Source organism: Nyctereutes procyonoides, unplaced genomic scaffold (assembly GCF_905146905.1).
Source record: "Nyctereutes procyonoides isolate TBG_1078 unplaced genomic scaffold, NYPRO_anot_genome, whole genome shotgun sequence".
Taxonomy (NCBI): Eukaryota; Metazoa; Chordata; class Mammalia; order Carnivora; family Canidae; genus Nyctereutes; species Nyctereutes procyonoides.
The window spans coordinates 6,859,089-6,878,949 of NW_026575040.1; the positions used below are offsets into that span (position 1 = coordinate 6,859,089).

Consider the following 19,861-nt stretch of genomic DNA (forward strand, 5'->3'; position numbering starts at 1 on the left):
ATTGCTGCTCCGTATAAATAGAGTGTTCTTTAATATCGCCACCGGCCCCAGCTGACAGATTTAGATGGGGGCTGTCGAAGTCATTAGTGCCCTGGCCGTGGTAAACCGAGGCTCCGCTCGGCCTGTAAATGGGATTCTCGTGGGCCGATCAATCTTACCAAAGCCGCCAGCGTTGCCTGTTGATCTGCAAGGTCCTGAGTGGCTACAGCTTCCCAGAAATGTGCTTGCATCTGTCAGAATTATAAGCAGCTGGCAGCTGACACAAAGGTCAAATTTGCTGCTAGTGTGGAAATAGAATCTCCCCAGTACAAGAAATGCTACTTAGCAGTATATCAATTGCAGGCAGGTCATTAAAGGAGGGGTGTGTGTGTGTGTGTGTGTGTGTGTGTGTGTGTGTGTGTGTGTTACAGCCTCTGTTGCCTGGAACCCACTTCCTCTGCAGGTTCACCCTGGGCACAAAAGCAGGTGCTCAGAGGAATAACGTTAAATAACAGTTAGTTCCCAGAGAACTTTTTAGCATTATCATCATAAGGCAGTTTTGGTTCTGTCGTCCGAGGAGAATTTATTGAGCACTCACGCTGACTCAGGAGCTATTCTAGGCAGTGTAGACTTGGTTAAGACCTCTCTTATTTATGGGCTGTGTGGCCTTGGACGTATTATTTATTGACCTCTCTGAGCCTCGGATTTGACATCTTTGAAATAGGGATAATGATCGCTAGTTCAGATTGCGTTGAGAGGACTGGAGTAGGCTCCCCGAAGTGCTGGATCTGCTCGTGTGTCAGCCTGTGACGGTAGTGCCAACTTGTCTGGGAAGGGGACAGACAAGCCATCTGGGAAGGGGGCAGAGGAGGAAAGGACAGGTATGGATCCACAGGGGGCCCACCAGTCGTGGACACCCCATGAGGGGTGACTGAAGGTCTACCCCAGGGTCTGAAGCCATGGGAACTCAGGCCGCGTCTGAGAGGCAGATCGGATTGCGGGAGGGTTTCAGAGCAAAGGTAGTTTCTGGGGTCTGGGGATGCTGGATGCTCCGTTTCACTGGGACACATCTCCCAGTCAAGCACAGGCCCCGGGGAGGCAGGTGCACCATCCGGGTAGAGAGGCAGATGCTAGGCAGGCCCCAGAGCCTCCTGCATTGGCCTCAGGGGCTCAGCAGAGCCATGGGGAGCCCAGGCGGCCCTGTGGGCTCTGCTCTCGTCCTTTCCATCGGCCGGAAGTCTCCTAGATCTCCAACGCATAGGCCGTCCTGGTTTTGGGGTGTATTCTCTGTAGGTGAATTGGGTCTGCGTCAAGCCAAGCAGTTCTTGGATGAGTTGGCTTATGAGATCTTATCCGACACCATAGACAAAAGAGTGAGTTTTCCGTATTATGACAGAGTTCCACCCAAATTCCACTCAAATTCCAATTGGTTGAAAATTTGCCTAACCGAGGTTGCTTCTGCAAGAGTCGGCGGGTGATTTATTCACTCCAGCTGCTGACGCATCCCTCACCCGGTGAGGATTCCTGGGGTTGCAGGAATCCTCATGTTGCACACTCAGAAGTCCTGTGGCTCTTTCAAGTCTCCCATCAGCGTGTGGCGGCTACACTGAACATTAAGGATGTGAGCTGTGGGGTCTCCCAGACCTGGGGCTGCACCCTGTCACCACCGCCTGCCCACCTCAGACGTCCGCCAGCCCTCAGGCCCACATTGTGTATATTTTAGCTTCTCTGAAATTAGAAAGCATCTTATCACCCGTGAGCCCTTGCAAGTTATGATCGGCAGCTCTCTTTCTTTCTTTATTGTCTATAAATTAACGGGGATGTGTCCCACGACCTAGGGAATCAGAGATTTGATGAAGTGAGCATCTGGCCTTTGGCAGGTAGGTCCCTTTCTTCTCTGCGAACCTGTTTCCGACACCTGTTCCCTGGGGTCCACAGGGGCCGGCAGGCTTGATCGTGAGGATGCAGCATGATGCCACGGAGAAGGTGCCCACATGTTATGGACACTGGAGGCCAGAGGGCTGGGGGGCTGCTAGCGACTAAAGTCACACGGTCCCGGCAGAGAGTGAGGGTTTCAGAGGACTCTCCTGGGCAGATGTCACCAGCATCCACGACCACTTGGGCAGGAACGAGAGCGACTAGTGGAGAGTACGGCCCAGGAGCCTGGGCCCCACGGGGGACCTGGCCTGCTCCTGGCGGCGGGGCGGAGGCCAAAAGGCCACCTCTGATGCCAGCCCTCTCGCAGGATGTGACTGCCAAGGGGCCGTCTGTCACTTTAACTTTGACCCGGGATGTGGTAAGGAAAACCCGAGGCAGATAGCGTTCGATAGTAATTCAAGGAGATCGGTGCTTGAAACCTTTTAAAGATTGCGGCTTAGTTTTAACTGTGTTCTATCAGGATGAATTTCACACGCCACAAATTCAGATGCAGGGGGAAGAAAAAAAAAAAAAGAAAAAGCTTATTTTTTTGGCAGGACCTCCGTTTTGGTTTATTCGAGGTTTTCCCCTTCTCTCCTTCAGACGTTGCCCCCGGTCGGGGTGGGAGAAGCATCACTGTAGGGCCCCCGGGGGTGCACACCCGGTGCCCTGCGGTCACATGTCCATGCTCCTGCTGAGCTGGGCCTCGCCATCCGTCTCCGGTGCCACCGTCTCGGGCTGGTGAGGGGTCCTCATTCCTGAGGTTCTCAGGCTACGGGCCCACCCTTGCCATCTGCTCTCATTTCCCCACCACCCCAGGCGTGAGGACCTCCACGTTTGCTGGCTCTCAGGGTCCTGGACAGAAACCTCCTGCTCCTCCTCACACGGTCCTGGGGGCATCGTGGGGGGCTTGTGATGCAGACTGGGCCCCAGGCAGCCCCTCCCGGTGTGCTGGTCCCTCACCAACCAGCTTCTCTCTGGAGCTTCCTGCCTCCCCAGCTTCTCTCTGGAGCTTCTCTCTGGAGCTTCCTGCCTCCCCAGCTTCTCAGGGAGCAGGCCACCTGCCACCTGTACTCGGCTACCCCTCAAATTCATGCCGTGGGGGCATGGAGCGTGCCGCAGGACCATCCCAGAGACCCAGCTAACTCATTCTTTCCTTCTGAAGCCTCTTCTTCTCCCCCGGATCTCCTCTAGGGAATCTTTAATCTATTCTGGGTGAGTGGGGAAAAAGTGGCCTAACTAACCACAGACCTCCTGAGTCCCGAATGCTCCGGATTTGGACTCTCTAAGGGCAGGGTTTTGAGATTCCCAAACTATTGTCTCCGCTGTGAGATTCACAAGCTCCTCACCTGTTCCCCACCTGTCACTCTTTCTCTCCATTTCTTCCGTGATGACTGTACCCCGAGGCCGGTGAGCAAAGACTGGGGAAAGCCTAGCAAATGCGAAGAACAGTATAGGTGAATGTTTCAGATACTTTCAAAATGTTTTCCTCCAAGGTAAAGAGGAACTCATCAAGGTCCAAACTCAATTACATCAAGACTTTCAACATTTGTAGGAGAGTGTGCACTTGGCTGCATTGTGTGAACTGGGAGGTGGGAGGTGGGACCTGTAGCCTCACTCGGCCCCCAACCAAATGGATGCGCTTCCTTCTTATAGGAGTCTTGGTGAGAGAGACCTCCAGGCTTCAGCTGCAGAAACCAAAAAAGCCAGACAGCTGTTCCCTCCGGACCCCGGCAGCTGGGGAGGGGCACATGCCAATCGGCTGCTTCCACTGTCAACAATACCAAGAGTCATGGCTCAGCTTCCAATGCATCATGGGCCTAGCTGAAGCAGCCTAATAGGATGTTGTGGCCTGGTCTGGCCGTGCCCTCAGCAGCCCACTTTCTCTGGGCTCCTTCCTGTTTTCTGAGCCTGGTTCTTCAGGCTTCCAGTGGGTTTGGTGGGCTCTGTGATATCACAGCAATTCTCTTTCCCCTAGGTTATCCGGCATTGGCGTCATGGTGGGCAGCCAAGAACTCTGGCGATGAGGAGTAACACAGTTCCCCTCTGTGGACCTCGTTGGTTCTCTCTGTAAAATGAAGTGTTTAAACCAGATGAACTCTGATGTCTCACCATCTACCTTATGCTTTAAATATTCTGGGGGCTGAATCACACAGCTCACTTGGCTGGTTCACTCATTCATGCCCAAAGCTCCACCATTCTCTAGGCGGTCCCTGTCCGCATTGCAGGGAGTAGTGACCCTCTGCACAGTTGGCCTCATACCTCATTCCATCCAGAATGGGGGTGATCCACCCAAAAAGAGTTCTGTGATTATTCAGTGAATCAGGTCCTTTGCTGCAGAACTTGTCAGAGCCTGGGGATCCCTGGGTGGCTCAGTGGTTTGGCGCCTGCCTTTGGCCCAGGGCGCGATCCTGGATCGAGTCCCGCGTCGGGCTCCCGGCATGGAGCCTGCTTCTCCCTCTGCCTGTCTCTCTCTCTATCTATCATGAATAAACAAATTTTAAAAATCTTAAAAAAAAAAGAACTTGTCAGAGCCTTTAATATGCTAACACACTTTGGCAGTTCTCCAAGACAAAGTATACTAGTATACTATTTATGTAAACTAGTTCTCTATCTATATATAAATTATTTCCCAAACGAATTTTGCTACAAACACATTTCCTTGATGCTTATTTATTTCAAGAACTAGAATACAATGGAAGACACTTTGAAAAACAGTGCTGCAGAGAAACAGACACCAAATGTCACAAAGAGAAAAGACATCTTGCATGATTCCTAAATTTTTCTCTCCCATTCTCTCTCCCCCCCCCACACACACATACACACACACACACACTTGCACACATAGGAATTCATTGGCCCAGCCTGATTACTTTCTTCTTTCTTTTCTTTCTTTCTTTCTTTCTTTCTTTCTTTCTTTTCTTTCTTCTTTCTTTCTTTTCCTTCCTTCCTTCCTTCCTTCCTTCTTCTTTCTTTTTCTTTCTTTCTTTCTTTCTTTTTCTTTCTTCTTTCTTTTCCTTCCTTCCTTCCTTCTTCTTTCTTTTTCTTTCTTTCTTTCTTTCTTTCTTTCTTTCTTTCTTTCTTTCTTCCTTCCTTCCTTCCTTCCTTCCTTCCTTCCTTCCTTCCTTCCTTCCTTCCTTTCTTTCTTTCTTTCTTTCTTTCTTTCTTTCTTTCTTTCTTTCTTTCTTTCTCTTTCCACCACTTAGCTTCCTGCATGCACAGAGCATTTAATGCCTTCAGCTGGAGTTCCGTGCCTGTGGCAACAGTCAGTCAACAGTGACTCAGGATTTGGGCTTCCACAGTCCGCGCGGCTCATTTGTCCTCCGCACCCCTCAAGATCCAGTAAGTGCTACGACACGTGTGCTTTCCCAGCCCTGGGTGCTCAGCTGGCACGTGGGCAGTGTGCTGCCTGCCTCCTCGCTCAGTCCCTGACATGGGGAGAACACACACCACTCGGCAGTGTGACGACGGCCACCCCCACTGGGGCCCTGCCTAGCTCGGTGTGGGCTGCCCAGTGCCCAGCCTCCCAGGGGGCCTTGGTTGCACCCCTCAGGAGAGTTGGGGGGCCCCCTGACACCCACCTCAAGGACTGCAACAGCCCCCCACATACCACACCTCTCTCCAACTCTGCAACTCAACTGCCACTCAGGAATGTTTCGAAACCTCTTGAAACCATTTCTATTTTCAACTTGTACCCTCTCTGGTGAGAACAGCTGCCCTAAGTTCGCTTCTTATTGCATAAAACAGGATTTCCTCCTTCAGCTTTCAGGGAGTTCCTCCGAGGGCTGTTCCAGGGCCGGGTGGGAGGCCTGCCCTCACTGCTACCCTCCCCCCTAAGAGCACCTGATGGTGCTTCCACAAGTTCAGCAAGAACAGGACCACCCCTTTAGCCTCTCTTGCCTTCCCAAACTGAAGAAGCAAATGTTTAATAGAGTATTTCCTGGAGGCTTTCCTTCTTTGTGTGTGTGGTTTTTTTTTTTTTTTTTTTTTTTTTTTTTACAAAACATGCTCGCTACCCCAAAAAGGCAGAAAAGAAATAAAATATACAAGGAGATAAAGAAAAATAATCCACAATCTTGCTGCCCAAAGATAATACTGTAAACATTTGGGAATATATCCTCCGTATATTTGGTTCTTCTTTTTTTCCTAATCTTGTGATTAGGAAATCTTGTATAAATGAGGACTTATTCTCCTTCCAGTGGTCGATAATCTGACTCAAATGAGGCACAAATTAAAAAAAACAAAACAGAAAAACAAAAAGAGAGAGAGAAAGAGAGAATTTATTGGTTCTCATTGCTAGAAGATCCAAAAGTCGGGCCAGCTTCAGGCAAAGCTGCATCAGGAGCTCCTTGCAGTCCCCAGACACAGCCTCTCTCCAAGACTCAGCCTCATGCTCAGAAACCCCAGTGCCATCACTGGGGCTTGACTCACAAGGCTGCAGTCTCAGGTCTAAAAGGGACACCTGAGTTTCCTTTCTAGGAGTTTCCATGGAAGTCCCGAACCTTGTTCTGATTACCATCAGCCTCCAGTCACATGCCCATCCCCTGAACCAGTCAATGTGGCTGGGGAATGCCAAGCGCTGACTGGCTCAGGTCAAAGTCATCCTGGACTAAGAGATGCCCGGTGCCTAAGTGAAAGCCCAGGTGCTGTTGTTGGAAGTGATCATTGCAAAGGAGGGATTAAACCCTAAGAGTACATTAAAATTGGATATGAGAAGTCTAGCTCAACATAGTGAATGGCTCACCAATTGGCCTTTAAATTTTCTCACTAAGTACGTCTTACAACTAAGACAAAGACTTCCCAGCAGTACCACCTGACCTTCCCAGGATGCCCTTCATCAAGCAAAGGCCCACTGGGCAAAGGTGAGAAGAGTCTTCTTGCCTCTTCTCTCATCTATCCTGACTCAGTGGCCCAGGGCTGGACCCACTAGAGAGGGGGCCAGCCATTCCTCTCCATCTCTGAAGAGTTGACTTCAAAGCAGTCTTGTTACCCCTCCCCATCGCTGTACACCCATCTTCCTTTGTCACTGTCTGCTGATGAACCAGGTAAGGAACAGCAAATTGCAGAAATGAAAAGTACATTCTGGAAAGTTCCCTGCTCATCAGACATCTGGAGTTGGAGCCAAAGTGTTTCTTGAGGGTGAACACCTTCACCCCCAAGAGCTACTGAGAATGCCAGAGACCTGGCGGGGGGGGGGTGGTATGGGATCCCAGCATGGCACAGCTCAGGCCAGCCAGGAATGAGGGACTGAGCTGGGTGCCTGGCCCTTGCTGGAGATTCCAGTAGAACATTTGTCCACCTCCCCAGTGAGCTCAGTAGAAGGAGAGGCATGACCTGCATAAAAGAGATGCAGAAAGTCTTAGGGAGAAGATACAGATTTCACTTCAAGATGAAATCACAAGGGGGGTGGGTCACCTGGGTAGCTCAGTGGTTGAGCATCTATCTGCTTTCAGCTCACATAATGATCCCGGGGGTCCTGGGATCGAATCTCGCATCTGGCTCCCTGCAGGGAGCCTGCTTCTCCCTCTGCCTGTGTCTCTGCCTCTCTCTGTGTGCCTCTCATGAGTAAATAAAATCTTAAAAAAAAATCAAAAGGCAGTATTAAAAGGAGGTGAGAAATAGAAGTTTTACAAAGTAGCTAAAAATGTAATAGCTGAATTAAAAGCCACTTTGGAAGGAGGTAGTTAAAAAAAATACAATTGATGACTCAGAAAAACACATCTGCAAAGTAGAGAAAGACCATGGCCAGCTAGCTCTCTTGGGATGCAAAGGGGACGAAAAGATGGCAGTCAGGAGAAATAAGACTTGGGGTGGGGAGACATGGAGGAGAGCTGAGGTACAGGTGCTAGAATTGGCTCTGCCACAGAGGAACCAGACAGACCCATCCTCAGCAAGTCTCATCAGGAAGAGAGAGGAGAAAAGGGGGTCTAACCATTGGCATGATGTCCCCAGGGCACAAGAAGAACTAGGAGTCCCATGAACTGTCCTGTTCTCAGTCTGGTATCACCTGCTACAAGCTCAACTTTCAGCATTGCTGCAAGCTTTGTCATTATTATTATTATTATTATTATTATTATTCATGAGAGAGACACAGAGAGAGGCAGAGACACAGGCAGAGGGAGAAACAGGCTCCCTGCAGGGAGCCCAAAGTGAGACTCGATCCCGGGTCCCCAGAATCACGCCCTGAGCCGAAGTCAGATGCTCACCACTGAGCCACCTGGGTGCCCCATGGGTTTTATCTTTACCCACAACCTCTCGGAGCTGCAGTGAGTTGTAGGGATCGGAGGTGCTAATGGCTGGTGCTAATAAGGTACCAGCAGCGGGGGCGAAACCAGGCCACTGTGAGGTCATGGGCTTGCAGGGCCAGATGGGAGGTGAGCCGCAGCAAAGCCAACCCTGTTCCTAATTTTGCCAGTGGTGCGGGTAGCACCATCAGACCATTAAGAGAAACAGCCCGTGAAGACATGGTTTGGTGCAACAGAGTAACCCATTTAGGGCAATTCTGGAAAATAAAGACCCACCAGCCCAGAAGCCCTAGCCACTCCAATGAGGCTGGAGTCAGCAAGTGACAAAAATCACAGTTTGGGATGAGGGCAGAGCGGCTGACACAGGCAGGGCCATCTGGCCGGTTGGCAGCAGCCCATCGCTCCCAGCCTGGCCTCCAAGTCACCCAGAGCTCAGCCCCTGTAGGGCCCCTCCCAGGAAGCTGGCTGAGTCAGGACTTCGCTCCACCTTCTCCAAACGCCCATCGCATACCTAGTGGACGATGAGAGAGGGCACTGATTTGGGAGTCAGACGTCTTGAAATTCTTATTTATTTTATTTTATTTTATTATTTTTCATCTTGAAATTCTGACCTCGATGTGCCCCCGTGACTGTCCCTTGAAATCTTGGGGCACGGCCTCTGCCGGGAAGGCATCCCCAGGCCTGGTTCCGTCTTCTTCACAGAGCACTGGGACATCCGTTGGGAAGGTGCTCTAAAAAGAGGATGTGACCCAGTAATGTGGGTTCAGAGGATTCTCAGGACATTGAGAGTGAAAAGAGAGAAACTAAAGGAGAATATTCTAGAATGGGGTGGGGGGTGGGGTAGTAATGCTTGAAAGCCAGCATTACATTTATAAGAAAAAAAATAAGTCTCTGTGGCTCTTAGTGAGAAGGAAAGATTCCAGAAGCGTACTGGAGCCCTGTCTCTCCCACTAGCTGTGGGGAACGCCCCTCACCCCATCGCTGTCAGTCCCTCTGCCTCTGCTCTGTGTGATGTGTGTCATCAGCTTTGAAAGGACCGCACAGGAGGCTCCGAAGGAAAATCCCAAAGTTATTTTTATGTGAAGGGTAAAAAGGGACAATTTCCCAGTGGGTTGGAGATGGTGGCCTGTTGACAGAGGTCAGAGTAAAAACGGGATACATCTCCTTCGGCTGTACATCTGCTCACCCGGTCTGTTCTCTGATTTGATTTTTCAGTCCCAAGGAATATTTTCTCTAGGCAAGAAGCAACCCTTTGGCGTGCCGTTACTAGAACCAGACATCACAGAGAAGGAGCCCGGAGCTGTGGCAGGAGATTCTGTACGAAACGCCACTTGCTGTGCCTGCCCCCAGGCCTCAGTTTCTCCTGCAGAGGAGGAAAGTGGATAAGAAGATTGTCATCTCCCCATCACCATTCTTTAACAAACAGCGATTTAGCAGACCAGTTCTGGAGGAAAATCTTTTTGGGGGAGAAAAAATGTTTTGTTCATTTTCTTTTTTAGGTATATTGCACAAATACATTGACTATTTATAGGTGCATCAATGTGGTCACATGCATGTATGCTCATCCTCGTCTTTATTTCTCCTTTTTGTTGGTTCCTCTCCTCCCCCAGAAAGAACGTTTAGGACCTTTGTGGCCCTGGTGGTCTGTGTTTCTGAGGCCAGGAGAATCCCAGGAAAAAAGTGAAAGGAAAGCAAAGAGCACCAATGGCCAGTTATGCCTGGTGGTAAGACAGGGAGCCAGGCTCCACAAGGGTGGTCCTCGCTCCGTCCACGAGCATAAGGGCATTGCCATTCCTCTACCTCTCTAGCCTTCCTTCCCAGACTCTGACAGACCTGGAAGCCAGGCCATACCTAAGTTTCATCTCCAAATTCCCAATCATTTATGAAACCTCGGGATCAGAGAAACCACCAGAATCATTTGGTTCAACCTCTGTATCAAGGCAGATGGTTGTCCATTCTCCCTATAAAACTCTCCATGGAAAGCTGCCCCACCCATTCTCCTGCAAGGAGTGAAGGCTGGTGCACTCCCTGGTTTTTCAGACTAATTGGCTCATTTTCTTCCATCTTAGAAACCTCTGGAAGCCAGGATGCCCATATCCTGGCTCAATTCTTAGCCATAAGTTCAACGAGGGGCTACTTCTTCCATGCAAGAGAAAGCAAAAGCAAACAGAGGAAGATCAGTCTAAATGAACAAGCGGTTCACAAGAGAAACAGAAGTGGCTAAGAAACACATGAAAATAGTTTCAATCCCAGTAAAAATAAAATAAGTAAAAAATCATAAAATAAATGATAAAGAAGTAAAATGCAAAATAAGACAATAGTCCTATGCCATTGGCGAAGATGAAAAGGGAGGAGGTAATGTTCTGTGGGGGGAGGCTGTAGGGAGGTGGGCTTCCACCTAGACCAGCAGATCCTCCGTGTGGGCACCCAGAACCACCTCTCTGGGGAGCAAGGGGAGCAGCACAACTCTTACCAGGTGCTTGCCTCTGAACTCAGCAATTCTACATCCAGGGGAGCCTGGACTCCAATGGAATGATCTCAATGGAATGATAAAGACTAGACACAAGTATTTAAACTCAGCTATACTCACAGAAATTAGAAAGAACAAAACTGTCCAACAAAAGGAGACTGCTTCAATTAAATGTGGTACATCCATGCAATACAAGTCTTTCAGAATTAAGGTCATAAAAATGTCCACGTTATCATAAAAAAGATGTTCACGATATATCACTAGGTGGGAAAAACAGCGTAGCATCCGCAACAGTCCATAGTAGGACGACATTTCATTTCTGTTGAAAGGCACACTGTTATGGAGCGTGATAGATCATAGATGAGCAGACTTCTGGATGATTTATAAATAATTTAGCTACGTTTTCTGATTTCCTATATAAACAGATATTACTTACACATTGCAAAAAAGGAAACGCCAACCCAAAGAAAGGGTTGCTTTGTCCCAAGCAGAGGGTGGTCTGGAGAACCCGCCCAGCCTTGTATCTTCCCCACAAAACCCTCCCCTGCCAGTGGAGAGAGAAGGGACAAGCAATGAGGGAGAAGAGGTGAATGTTTAGGGATAAATCCTGGAGCCAGACACCTTTCTCTTTTCCCTCTGTAAAAAATGTGCCACCAGCACTCCCCAGGAAGCCTTTCTCTCCAGGACCCTCTTGTGTCCTGTCATTCCCCACCTGTTAGCCCACCTCCCCCTGACTCCCTCTCCTCACCCACTTCTCGTACAGCAACCTGGCTGACTGCGTCTGAACTTAGCAACACTATTTCCCAGGGGTGTGGCCATGAGCAGTCAGAAAATGCCTTTTTATGCCTTGGTTCCTTGTAATTGTGAGGATTAAAAGGAAGAAGAGAAGAAGGATGAGGAAGAGGAGGGGAAGAAGGAGAAGGAGGAGGAGGAGGAGGAGGAGGAGGAGGGGGAAAGAAAGGAAGAAAAAGAAAAGAAAAAGAAGGAAAGAAAGGGAAGTAAAACACTTTCACATGTAATGTGATATCTTGGATTTTATCCTGAAACAGAAATTTAAAAATGGTGGAAAAACTGGGGAAAACCAAATAAAGCCTGTAGTTTAGTTGATAATAAGATACTAGATGTTGATTTCTTGGTTGTGCCAAATGTATCGGTTATGGACGATGCTAGCGTCATGAGAAATCACATAAGGGGCAAGGAAAGTCTATATGCTCTTTGCGACTTTTCTGTAAATCTAAAATCACTCCAACCAAAAAAAAAATTATTGGGAAAGGAAAGCATAGTGCATAGAATAATGCCTGACGCAAAGTACACACGCAATGTATTATTTGACTATTCCATTCTATTTTCGCTGTGAACATCCAGGGGTTGCTTATCTCGGAGGGGGCATCCAACCACTTTGAATGTCTCCCAGAACCTTCTCTGGTGCTGGGCACCTGGAGGCCCTCAGTGGCCACTCACCTTTTGGCCTTTATTCATACCTACCCCCTTTGCCTCTGTTTTTTACTACCAAGATCTTGAATTGACGCTACTTTATTTTCAGATTTATGGTATCTAAGCTACATATTGTAAGTCGGTTTAAAATCCTTTGGAGGAGGTCAGGACATCAATAAGTAATAAAAACATTCATAAATGAATTAGTCCATTTTTCACCTGCACTGCACACATAAGCTGAACCTCTATAACTACAGGACCTTGGGGCGAGCGGGGATTTAGGACCAGAAGAGCTGTGTCCGTGAGTCCCAGCTCCGCTCCCATGGACCGAGTGACACTGGGCCAGCCCCACATGGACAAAACCCCCCTTCCCGGGGAGGGGGGCGCCCCCAGGATTTGTTAAGATGATGCTCGTGAAAGCACTCGGCAAAACTCCGACTCCCTGGCCGCTCTGTCCCTCTGCAGCCAGGATTCAAGGAGACGGGGTTCACCAGCCGGAAAGTCCAGGCCTGCGACCAGAACCCGCCCGCTGGGACGCCTTCTCCTGGCCAAGTGCTTCTCGCGGCCACAGGTGGCCCTGCAGCACCGTGTGTGACAGGCTGGTCCGGTTGCCTGCAGGGCTTCGGCGTTCCCCCGGGAAGTGGGCCTGAGACGGGCCACCAGGGCCTCACCACCTCCCCCAGGCCCTCCCGCGCAGGCCCAGCCAGCCCCGCTGCCCTGCCACGTGGCTGCACAGACCCTTAGCCAAAGGTCTCGTGTCACCTCCGATTCCCCAGCAGGTGGATGCAACAATCCATATAAGCTCGGGTGACCTCTGGGCTGACGGAGCGAGGGGGCAAAGCACAGGCCAGAAGCCCTTAGGGCAATTATCATCCTGAACCCAGACACTTAGGCTGTTGTCAGAGGAGAGAGACAGGCCCAGGCACAGCCCTCACCCATGCCTGGCCCAGCACACGCGTAGTCCCCCTTGTGGGGGGCCAGAGGGGGAGAAAGAGGGGCGCTCAGGAGGGAAGGAACTAAAGGTGAGGACCTTTGTGGGTTTTTTTTTTTAATATTTTATTTATTTATTCATGAGAAACACAGAGAGAAGGCAGAGGCATAGGCAGAGGGAGAAGCAGGCTCCTCACAGGAGCCTTGAACCCAGAACTCCGGGATCATGCCCTGGGCCAAAGGCAGATGCTCAACCGCTGAGCCACCCAGGTGTCCCCTTTGTGTTTTTTTTTTTTTAATTTAAATTCAGTTAATTGGGACACCTGGGTGGCTCAGTGGTTGAGCATCTGCCCTCGGCTCAGGTCATGATCCTGGGGTCCCAGGATCGAGTCCTGCATTGGGATCCTTGTGGGGAGCCTGCTTCTCCCTCTGCCTGTGTCTCTGCCCCTCTCTCTGTGTCTCTCATGAATAAATAAATAAAATCATAAATAAATAAATAAATAAATAAATAAATAAATAAATAAATTCAATCCATTAACATATAGTGTATTATTCAGAGGTACAGTGATTAATCCGTTGCATAGAACACCGAGTCCTTAAAGGTGAGGTCCTAATCCACCGGGGCTGCTGAGCTCTCTGCTTCCTAAACCCAGGTGAACAAGAACAGGTGAGGGAGGTGGGGGGCGAACTCGCCGGGCTCATTCGTCCCTCCCCCGGGCGGATCGGGCCTGCTCAACTCTTCACTCATCCCTCGTTTCTCTCCAGGTCGGTCACGGGCATTTCCAGTTCAGGTTCAGGGGTTGAAACGGGAGAGACGTGCCCTTCAAGAAGCAGCGAGTAAGGCGGGGTAAGGGCAAGACCAGAGCACAAACCTTACGGGGATATTTCCAGGGGTGTGGGGCAAACAGAATGACAAGCATTTATTGGGCACCTACTATGTGCCAAGAACTGCATTATCTCATTTAATTCACACGAAGGTTCTGTGAGGTCCTGTTTAATCCTGGGGAAAATGGGATGCACAGAGGTGATGTGACTTACCCATTGCCAGAGTGGTGCTCTCGGGGTCTTTTTTTATTATTTTTTTTTATTTTTGTTTTGTTTTTTTTTGCTCTTGGGGTCTTGAAGATAGTCCCACTCTGGAGCTTCCCTGTCCTCTTGGTGATGATGTTACAGAAGCAGCTCAAGGGAATCCAAAGTGGTCCTGTTGGGGCTGCCTGTGGAAGGAAGTCCAGAAATCAGCTGCCCCAGACAGCTGTGAGGGCATTTCCACGGGGAGCACGGGATGGAGGGAGGGCAGAGAGGTAGGGAACGGGAGCCACCTCTGATTCCTTTGAGGCTGGAGAACGTAGGCCCATGGACCATCAGTCCCTGGCACTCAGGATGGAGCCAGGCTGGAGAGGGTACAGTTGAGGCAGGCCCTGGAGTCAGGAAAGGATAGGGCAGGTCCGGAAGGTGGCCTCCTGGTGCTGGTGGCCACCCAGCACCCAGCCAGCAGTCAAGGCAGCAGCTCCGAGCACCCACCCCGGGAGGGACCTCTCCCTGAAGTCGTTTCTGCCCAGCCAGGAAGCATCTGACGTCCTCTCTGCAGGGCCGAGAGCTGGTCTCAGGCTGGGGCTTCCCCAGAGCTGCTGGGTCGGGGAAAGCGAGCCACAGCAAGAAGTTGTAGGAGACAAGCCGCCACATTTATTAGGCTCCTACTGTGTGCCAGGCCCTGCACCAGACATTCTACATAACTGACCACTCTCCATGGACTCCTCCCAGCTGCTCCGGGAGGCCTGGAGAGCTCTCCCTATCTCACAGAGGCAACGAGAGCCCCCGGGGGTTCAGTGGCTGGCCTGGGGCTGCACGGCTTCTACACAGCACACCAGGACTCAGCCCCCAGTGACCCGGATTCTGATCCGATCGTCAGCAGCAGGCCTACAAGCCTGAGCGCTGTCTGTTAACATCTGCTCTCACCACCCTGGTGTGAGGGAGGCCGGATGGGCACATCTCCTCGCCTCGCAGGGAAGGAACCCCAAGCTCAGGACCGCCAACACCCACCATCCAGGACACTGGGACAGCTCAGGCCTCTACCCCCAGTGTCCTTCCAGGACAGTAGGCAGCACTGCCTGTGAACTCCGCCCCCACACACGTCTTTAAGGTCCCATGGCGCACGGTGGCCAGCTTACCTACCAAGTGCTGCCTGCGTCCGAGGGCTCTCCTGCCAGGTCCTACCGGGATTCCGTGGGCCTGTGGAGTTCTTCCACCAGCCAGGAGGCCCCTTGCTCAGTGACTGAGGCGTCCCGGGGCAGCACAAGCTGTGAAGGAGCCCCCGTAGCTTGGGGTGCAGGGCCCCTATACGGTGCATCCTTCCGAGGGCTCCCACCGCCCTGGAGTCCTCTCCGACTGGGGGCTCAGTGGGGCAGCACCTGTCTGCTGGCAAGTGGAAGCAACCCAGAGAAACCATGACATATAAACCACAGAAGGGACCCCCAAAAAACCCCATAGGTCCCCTGGAGGGGCACTCCATCTCTCCTCCAGGAGTTTGGCTTCCGTTCTCTGACGTTTTTCCCTCTAGAAGACAGAGAGAGCAGGTCTATGTTTTTGTCTGTTTCAATCCTATTGGACAAATGGAGAAACTGAGGCCCAGATAATTAAGTAATGGCCAGTTAGGACGGAGCTGGAGAGAACGCAGAAGCCTTGCAACCAACCCCAGAGCCGGCGCCTCCTGCTGAGCGCCATGGCCCAGCACTCTGCCCTCGCCCCGGGCCCTGTCTAGAAGTCTCTGTTGGCACAGAGCAGCCGAGGACTTGGCTATGTGTCCACTCCAGTGAATGCTTGGTTTGTACCCCAGAGCCTCGAGCTTCTGGAAAGGGTAGGGTTGGGGGAATTCCAGGACTCTGACCTGGAAGGAATTCCGGGAGACCCTGCCGCCTCTTGGACTCCCACCAGCCGCTGGAGAAGGTCTGCGTGAGCCAGGCCTGCCCGGATCTCACGGTGAGGATCCCCGAAGACACCCCTGCGCCCCTTCTTCTCCCTCTGGCCTCACGCCTGTGAAGGCTGTGCGGGCAGGGCAGCTGGATTCCAGAACATGGAAGTCATAACCCATTTCACCCGGGCGAATGGCATTTTCACAGGGTCACAGGATTCGAGAACTTGAAAGGATCTTATTGATGGTTACAACCAACTCCCTCTTTTAATAGATGAGGAAGATGAAGGCGGGAAGGGCGGGCGGCTCACCCCGGGGGGGCCTGGAGGGTCAGCACAGGGTCTGGGCGACAACCCGGGCCGGCTCTCCTGGGCCCTGCTGCCCTGCTGGGGCTGCCTCCCCACTTTCCCCTGCAGATCCGGATCCCTGCGCCCTCACTGGAAGGAACCACCACGGGGCAGCCTGTGGTCAGAGCCGGGTGAGAGTCGGGGGGAAAGACCCGAAAGCCACGGGGTGTGGGCCAAGCTCATGTCAGAGGACGGGCCAAGCCAGGACCACACAGCTTACTGTCCCGCAGGACCAGGAGTTCTGGAATGTTCTGACTTATTTTAAAAGAACATCTCGGAACTCCAATTTTTATTTTTATTTTCGAGCTACAATTTTTTAATGTAAAATATTTCAGCTCTTAAATATAGACAACAATTCGAGTTTAAAAATAAAACACCCGACAGAGACGAACTTGTGACCGGCTGTGGAATCCAACTCCATCCCCTTTTTATAGATGAGGAACCTGAGACCCGGGGTGGTGGCCCGTCAGCGACCACACGGAGACCACCGTCCGGGGCCGCTGAGTCACTAGTGGGGGATGCCATCCGGGTCGCCGGTGCCGCCGCACAAAACATGAGATGCTGTTGCCTGACACTGCACCGCACGTACCTGGACCCAGGCCCGCACCTTGGGCTCTACGTGACTTGCCTTGAAAGACCTAACCCTTGGCCTTGGGTGAAGTTCTCCCCGTGGTCCGCATTCCCCAGGTGTCTGCGGGTGTTTTTGCCTTGACGTGTCCCTTTAAGACTCCAAAGTGGGCCAGAATATTCTGAGACCCTGCCGGAGGCTGGGAAAGGCTAGAGCCTGCCTTCCCTCTGCCAAGCCCTTCCCACATACCATTCCCCTTGCCTCTGGACAGTCTGCCCTTCGCAGTCCAGCTCAAAACAGCACAGCTGACACTCCAGAAAAATCTCATAAAGCCGAATTAGAAGCAGGTCAGCAGAAGGGGAAAATGAGATCATGGCCACCCTGTCACCTTCCCCGGCCGGCCGAGGCCGCCAGCAGGCCGCCTGCCTCCGCGCCCTCCCTGACCCCTCCTGCCTGTCCGGTCCTGCGCCCGAGACAGGGGCCCCGGGCCCTTTAAGTGAGGCGGTGACACACAGGCTCGTAAAACCACAGGAGAAAGTCAAGTGCTGAGATGAGCACTTGAAGATAATAAAGGGTTTGGTGAGCTGCAAGACAGCGGTGGCCAAAGTAAACTCTGGCTTCTCCAGGGAATGGGTCTGGAGCTTTCTCAAAGGAAAGAGAGGATCCGTGTGGGGAGACTGCAGGGGAGAGGGCCTTCGGGGGGCAGGGGGCAGCAAGGCGGCCAGAGGGGTGGCTCAGGGGCCCAGTGGCCCCAGCTCGTGGGTGAGGCCCCTGACGGAGCTGAGGTCTGCAGCCTCGTCCGTCCGCAGATGGGGGCCTGGGGCCACAGGTGGGAAATCTGTGCTCTCTTCTCCCAGCACCCAGCTCATGCCTAATGTGGGCACTTCTTCAATGAATGGGTGAGCGAGTGATAGAAGACAAACACCACCCCAGTGAGGAAACTAGGAGAACTCATACTCAAATAAGATAATTTCATGTTGTACGTTTTTTCAAGCATTTCCCCATCACCATTTGAGTTGTCCCCTTAAGAACCCTGGAGGCAGATCATACGGGTTTCACTAATCCTGTCTGCCATCTAAGGAAACCGAGGCATGAAGCGTGGTAGGAGGGACCATGAATCCCATGGCTCTGCCTTTCCTGGTTCCTCCTCTTGGGCCCCTGCATGCCTGCAGCGAGGGTACCCCCGTCCCATTGCTGAGAGTGGGGCCGGCGGGCAGCCCCTGGGGTCTGCACCTGGATAGGAAAATCTGGCCGATCCGGGAGGCACACGCCGGACCTAAGGCTCATCTGCTTGTGGCGCACTTCAGAAAAAGCTGACAGTTTGATTTCCATCCTGAGTGACCCTGCAGTGGTCCCTCCACGCATCCTGAACTCAGGTGGGGGAAGAGGAGTGTTGTCTCTGCAAACCCCCAACTGGGGATGTTAAGCAACTGGTTCAGATAATCACCTGAGATCCCCTGGCACTCAGTTTCCCAGCCTTTCCAGCCCCACCGGCCCCACCAGAAAGGAACAAGAGGCTCCGGAGAGGCAGCCTGGTGGGCCCAGGCACTTGAGATAGCTCCCTGGTCCTATAGGTTTGGGAATCAACCTTGGTTGAAAGTCCCATCGGGTTCTAAAAAAAAAAAGAAAGAAAGAAAGAAAGAAAGAAAGAAAGAAAGAAAGAAAGAAAGAAAGAAAGAAAGAAAGAAAGAAAGAAAGAAAGTCCCATTGGGTTCTATTCTGCGCCACTAACAGAACCATCCATATGCTGCCGTGCTTGCTCCGTGGCTGTCCAAGGGGAGATGGGGATGCAGACTTAATGCCTCGCAGGTTTTTTTTTTTTCCTCATAGGCCTATGTGAGAGTCTAGTGTTCCTTTGCTCTGGGTTTGGGAAATGTGGCTGCACACACCCACCTGTTTTCTGGGAGGTGGACAGGGGCTGGGGCCCAGAGGGGCGGGCGGCGGGGGGTGGGGGGAGAGACCAAAGCCTCAGTTTCTGCATCTTGCAAATGGGGATAGTCTGCTGGTCTCCAAGATTTTTAAAAAGAGTAACAGAGGGCCCAGATCCTGCCAGTCAAGCCAAGTCCTGACACAGGAGTGCACACCGGTATCCAAAAAGGTGTATGTGACGTGAGATTCAAACAAAACAATTAGCGGAAAAGGAAGCTTTCATCTGACCCAAGCATTCTCTGAGTTGTGAGACGACCTGCCAGGTTCCTTTAACTTGCAAACCTCAGCTGGTCCCTCTCCTCCAGACTGATTGAAGCCACGGGACAATTGGAAATACTTCGACCAGAAACGTGTGTATTTATAACACAAAGCTCAGGTGTGACATTCTGTGAATTCGGTCCCATGCTCACCATCTCTGGGGCCTCAGGAAGAGAGGCCGGATGAGCCCCCACAGGTAAGCCAGGCCCGTGCCTCCTACCTCTCCAACAGCACTTCTCCGGCAGCCACCCCATGGGAGTACCCACGGGTCAGCTCTGCCGCCCCCCACCCCCCCAACACATTCCCAGGCCAAGTTCATGCCAACCTCCTGCTGCCCGGGACTGGCTCCTCCTATGGCAAAGCCAGCTGTTTCCCCTCAAGCACCTGCTCTCTCAGTGACCTCTGAGGGGCCGTCGTGTGTGCAAGGTCTTGGCCGAACCCGGCCTTAACGGGAGCAGCATTTCCCTAACCTCCACTTAGGATGGCACGTGCTGGAGCAGCTTGGATCATACCATAGAGGTTGCTGATTGACTATAGTAGAGCAATAAAACGGATGGATCCTGGGTCTCCCAAACCATGAAACCGCCGTGTTAGCCCCTTACTATTACTGTTACGTGACGGGGGAGTGAATTTCCCTTGTGCTTCTGCCTTTGTTATTTTGGCCTTTACTTAGGACAGCTGAACCCCCTCCCTCTGCATGGCAATTTCCAGCCATTCTTCAAAACTGACCCGAAGGCCACCACCCCAGGAAGTACCCCCTGATTTTGCCAATGGTCTCCGGCCTTATATTACGCATCGCCCATCCCAGAAGGTATTATCAAAACCAAATTTCGATGGACCCAGTTCTATTTTATTTAGTGTCGTTCACTCTAGGAC

General features: G+C 51.7%; 1 long non-coding RNA gene across 1 annotated transcript; it reads right to left on the reverse strand.

The window, feature by feature from the left end:
• Positions 1-13,505: 13,505 nt before the first annotated feature.
• Positions 13,506-15,504, reverse strand: LOC129506437 (uncharacterized). Its single transcript, XR_008663785.1, has 3 exons — positions 15,148-15,504; positions 14,014-14,393; positions 13,506-13,796 (listed from the first exon to the last, which is right to left on the reverse strand). It is a non-coding gene; the product is annotated as an uncharacterized LOC129506437 (long non-coding RNA).
• Between the last annotated feature and the right edge of the window lie 4,357 nt (positions 15,505-19,861).